General features: G+C 45.3%; 1 long non-coding RNA gene across 1 annotated transcript; it reads right to left on the bottom strand.

The window, feature by feature from the left end:
• Positions 1–1,093: 1,093 nt before the first annotated feature.
• Positions 1,094–4,711, bottom strand: LOC121397113. Its single transcript, XR_005963462.1, has 3 exons — positions 4,524–4,711; positions 2,275–2,373; positions 1,094–1,142 (listed from the first exon to the last, which is right to left on the bottom strand). It is a non-coding gene; the product is annotated as an uncharacterized LOC121397113 (long non-coding RNA).
• Positions 4,712–5,819: the final 1,108 nt, after the last annotated feature.

Below are 5,819 nucleotides of genomic sequence, written 5' to 3'. Positions count from 1 at the left end.
AGATGAAATCAGTGAGTCTACAGATTCCGACGAGAATTTATGGGAGTCCTCCTCATCATGGCCGGAACCACAAGATAGTTCACCCTCTGAGTGGTCCTCATCCCCAGAGTCTGGAGGGAAGGGAGACTGGTGTCTGGGAACAGTAATACTGTCTTCATCAGACGGAGAGGGAGCCCTGCGCTTAGAAGACCTTGGTCTAGGATTATCTAGACGGGGAAGCAGCTTGTCCAGGGACTGAGCTAATTTAGGAAGTCCAGTGGCCAATTGGGATGCACATTCTGGAGTGGAATGCCCTCTGAGTGGGGAAGCCGGTCTGCTAGAAGCTGGGGATTCCCCTTGATTAGCCTGATTCTGAGGTGGAGTAGATACTGGAGGTTCAGTAACCTGAGACTTACATTTAACACATTTGTGGCCTCTTGTTAAACGTTTGCAGCATTTGGCACAGGCCAAATAAGTAACAGAGGCAGTGGGTGCAGCCCTGGAAAAGAGACCCTCACTTGGCCCATCAGACATGATGATGGCTAAAAGTGGCAAGGTAGCTTAATTGCTAGGTCAAGGAGAGCGTCCCCCACCCACAGAGATTAATAACTACACGCTAACCTGCGATGGAATAGGCAGGGAAGGAGGAGTAGTTTGTTCTGAAACCTGGAGAGGACCGAGTGGATCCCTGTGCCCCTGCGTGCTGTGCCTTGTCTCTCAGCGTCTCAGCGAATGCACGCGAAAATGATGCACCACTAATCTAAAATGGCGGCACGCACTGAGGGGAGGAGACGCGCCTGGCTTCTGAGGCCGTACTGCGCATGCGCAAGTTTGCGCAATGTAATTTTCCCCGCCAGTGAAGGAAACTCCGTTCTAATGTCAGCGCTCCCCTACTGAGTCACCACAGTAAGAAGGGGATGGGCAGAGAAGTGTAGCGCACCCTTGGCGCCAGTAAGCGATTGTCTCCCTTCCAACCAGGAGCCTAAGGACCCTGATAGAAAACACTTTCCCCCATAGATCAGACCAAATCCTAGCAAGGGAAATGAAGGGACTGAAGGGTAGAGTAGGGAGAATAGTTTGGCCCATCAGAGGAATCCTGGTCCGTTCTCCTTGATGCTCCTGGAGCATCTCATGCTGGAAATCTGTCTGCAGTGATTCTCAGTCTAAAAAGAAAGTAACAGAGATCAGGTGGGAGTTAAGACCTAGATCCCTTTCATTCTCCAATATGGCGGAACAGGAGAGAGTTGTTACAAAGCAGCAAATCTACTAAATGGACTGAAATGAACTTCTGCAGAACTCCAGTTGCACCCGCACTTAATAACATCTGATTTTCACATTCACTTTTTATTGTCCCTTTGTCTAATGGAAATAGTAAGAGGGAAATGTATTCTGATTTCTCCCCTTGTCTTATGTGTTACGTCTCTTACCTGCAGGGAAAAGGGGGAATGGCCTGACATTATATGGGACATAGTCAGTGAATGTAAAGCAGATATTCCATTTGCACTTTTGTCAAGGCAACAATTACACCCCTGATATCACTGGCATCTCCCTGTTCTCTCATAGTCTGTAATACTCGTCTGTACTAAGCACAATGTAACAGCAACAGCCCCTAAATATCATACAGACACCAGCACCAAGAGATCCCATAAAACTATAGCAGCATAGGTATTCCCTGTACTAAGCACAATTCAGCAGGAACAGCCCCCCATTATGGCCCTATCACAATAATACATTAAGAGAAGACAGTGGAGATGATACTTAACCTCCATAATGTGAGCACCGTATTGGCACATGAAGAGTTGAAGAACTGCGCATGGGGCGAAAGTAAAGGAAATTGCTGAAGGGACCAGATTATTACCGAAGCACCGGAAGATGGCGCCTGTGAACTCCGCTGCACTGACTCTGCATGACTATTTCTAGGGGGAAACAATTCAAAGGTAACACTGTGCAGGGGGGGCAGTGGAGGGGGGCCAGTCAGGACTTTTGGCTAAACGGAATTTAGTTCTCCTTTAAAGGGGTTGTTCACCTTAACATAACTTTTAGTATGATGTGGAGAGTGATATTCTGAGATAATTTGCACTTGGTTTTTATTATTTGTGGTTTTTGAGTTAGTTTTTTTTATACAGCAACTCTCCAATTTGTAATTTCAGCAATCTGGTTGCTAGGATCCAAATTACCCTAGCAACCATGCACTGATTTGAATAAGAGACTGGAATATGAATGGGGAGAAATTGTTATAAATACAGCGAGTGTTACACAGGGCAGGATGATCAATGAATGAGCAGTTTGACTCACTGGCTCTGGAGAGAGCTGTGCCGGGTTATCAGGATCTCATTCTTTTTTCCTTTCCTCCCGTTGATGCTGGAGTGGTCGCCTTCTGTGATACTCCTTCATCTGTGGAGAAAATGGGACAGAGTTACACCATGCTTAGCTATGGATAAAGGGGAAGCAAACCAGAGTGTGAGCTCATACGCTTATCTCCCATAATTCCACAGTTTCTAAGAATACTTCCCTTTGTATAAATGTCAGTTTGAGGGTTATTGAGGTTTTGTTGCTTTTGTATCTCTTTCTTTTTAAAGAGAATTTGTCATCAGTTGAGAAGGAAACATATTGCAGAAGTGGCAAATGATTAGGTGCTGGGTTACATGAGTAACTAAGTGCTTCAGTGAGTGCTTCACAACAGACCCTGCAGCTTTCACTGTGAGCAGAAAAACCTCTGTATCTATGTGTCTCTCAAAAGAGGGACAAACGCACATTCCTGAATATAAAACATAATATAATTATACAATTATAATGCACCATTGTAGCTACAGCTTTGTCATAGGCAATTAACAGTCCATTGGATCAGGGCTACAGCTTCCAGCCCAAAAGCCAAGATGTGGATCAACAACATACAGGGTCGGACTGGGCCGGCAGCGATAGAAAAGATGTTATTTTAGATACTGGGGCATACAACTCCCAGCATCCTCCCTGCCAGTGCAACATACAGGAATATGTGGCACAACAGGATCAAACTTTTTGTTTTATATGTGACATTTGCTACTAAAGTTACACTTCCTCGCTGAATGCAGAACCCCCTGTACCCCCTCAGTGGTTGCCCCCATCACTGTCTCACTGATCTGTGTCTCTAGCCATTGCTAAACTACCCAGCAGTCCCTGTGATAACTAGTAGCTGAGCTGTAGTTCAGTGACAGACACAGATCTAAATGGGGACAGGGGGAATCCAGTCAGGGGTCCCAGGAGATCTGATGGGGGCGCTGGCTCTAAAGCTGCTTATGTTTGGACTTTATTAGTGTTGTTTTAGACTGTGCAAGTTTGATCTGTACCTGAGCATGTGATTGGCTGTCAGTTACTGGGATATCATGCCTTATCTCCGTGACATCACTCCCAGCTCAGCTCTGATTGGCTGAAAGCTGCAAGGAAGGTGATGTAACGGCTCAGGTACAGATGACCGTTATTTCATTTCTGGATTCAGAGGTAAGAGCAGCAGATCCATTTACGGGGAACAGGGGGGCCTTTTTAGATGATACAAAGGGCAATTTCGGGTGTTTTGTCACCCATCATTTATAGCAGCTTGGGTAGTGGGGCCATTGCTGCCAAAATTGTCCCATTGCCTAGCACTCTAATTGCTTGGGGAGCTGCTTGTCATGAAACTGTTCCAAATGACATGTGTGTGACAAGCAGGAAAGGGGGGAGTCATTTAAGGCAACTTGGCATGACTTTCCTGCAATAAATACACTATGATGGTATAAGATCCATTGTGCTCTCTGGCTATTACTTTATTTACATGTGACATGTCTGTAATTGTACACGGGGACTGCAGCCTGTTGAGAGGCACTGAACATATATTCCATTAATACTGACTTGTCTTTTTATTTGGATACAGACACCTACATATTACACTTATACAGGGAATCAGCTGAAAATGGGCTTCTGATGGCAGCCCTGCCCCCCAATCTACTAACACATGTGGGTGTCAAAGTGCCTAAAATCTCCCCATATTCCTCTCTAATGGGAGTGAGAGCAGAAAAACTTATAGTTCTAAGGCAATGGGTGTTTGGTTTACTTGTTTTTATTGTTTTTTTCTGAACCATTAGACAATTTTCTCTGCCTCTGCTGTAAATGCCAACGGTCATTTTCCAACGGTCATTTGCCAACGGTCATTTGCCAACGGTCATTTGCCAACGGTCATTTGCCAACGGTCATTTGCCAACGGTCACACTCATCGTAGCGACAGTCAGTGGCCTCAGCACTAGAGTGGGGGACGGTTCAGAGAGGCTTAAGTAGAAAGACAAGTAGCACAAATCAGAAGAATAAATGTCTGCCCTTAGGATTCATGCCATTATGGGTGCAGGGGGCACTGATCAGAGCAGAGCTGGTTATGGGAAGCAGGCACACTGGGTACATGCAGGGGGAAATGGATTCAATACGAATGTGGCCCCTGTATTGATATAACCAAGGAATCATAGAGCATGATGGGATCTGTAGTCCTGTTACAAGCCAGCCCTGATCATGACATTATAAGCAATACAAACGCTACCTACCTCTTATGGTCAACCCTTATAGTGCATCATGGGAGATGAAGGCCCTTTCCACATGCCAGTGATAAAAGTCTACAGCCTGGTTGCCCAACATTTTTGTCAGCTAAATAGCACACGCAACAGCAGTCAGGCTCCCTCACTTCCAGTAATAGCCTTATAGTGGGTAAAGACCTAACAGTGCATTATGGGATCTGTAGTTTATGCATTGGCATTAATTTGCTCCTTCTAACAGTCTCTTATTTCTACCCAAAAAGTGAAATATCCCGAGAGATTTGAGAGAGATAGCGATTTGTGAGAGAGAACGATTTGAGAGAGAGAGACAGTGATTTGAGAGACAGCAAAAGAAGAGAGAGCAGCAAAGAGAAGAGAAGAAGACAAAGAAGAAAGAAGACTTCAGTGACCCCCTGCCAGAGATTTATTACATCTTCCCATTTGGGATCCTCTGGAGAAAGGTACTGCTCCTGTGTTTCCCCCTCTATAACATGTGCTTGGAACAGTAAGATTAGCTTATCCCTTGGCTGTAGGAGTTGCCATGCTGCTCATTATAGATGTAGCTATAGCTGTTCTTCTTTATTCTCACCTGTAGATTTGTGAGTCGGGGGATTCATCCAGTGTCGGACTGGGATACCAGGGGCCCATCCAAAAACCTTAGACCAGGGGCCCACCAAGAAAATTTAGACCAAGGGCCCACTGTACTATTATTCTTCCTCTCCTAGCTCAACCTCTATTCATAGTTTTACATACTATAATCTATTATTCCATCTATTTAGCCTCATAGAAATAGGGAATGGCCTTGAAATAGGCCAAATATTTAGCAGCACAACTTGCACAAGGGCCCACTGACAACTTGGCCCACCGGGAGTTTTCCTGGTATCCCTGTGGGCCAGTCCGAAACTGGATTCATCTTTTACATGACCCTGTACATGGCAGTCCCCCCAGGTTGGTCCCAACCCACTATTGTCCCTGAAATTGACTGTACAGCCCCACCCCAGCAATGCACTTTATCCCACTACTAAAAACTGGACTGTATGTTTTCCAATTCCAGGGCACCCCTAACATGGGGCTCCGCTGGAGGTGGGGCAAATGATGTATTATGCAATTTAGAGCAGATGGGGAGCCAATCAGAGCATTAGAAGAGTTCCAGTTCAACAGGTTCATTAAAAGCACAATAAAATAGGGCTCATTTACTATTGCGCTGGGCATAATATCATGGCAAATAAATCCTATTAGTAAATGTGCTTGTTCTTATGTGCTGTCCCTATACATATGGCACCTCTCCACATTAACTCTAACCTTCCC

This window comes from Xenopus laevis, chromosome 8L (genome assembly GCF_017654675.1).
Source record: "Xenopus laevis strain J_2021 chromosome 8L, Xenopus_laevis_v10.1, whole genome shotgun sequence".
In the NCBI taxonomy this organism is placed as follows: Eukaryota; Metazoa; Chordata; class Amphibia; order Anura; family Pipidae; genus Xenopus; species Xenopus laevis.
This window is presented reverse-complemented; position numbering and strand designations above follow the sequence as displayed.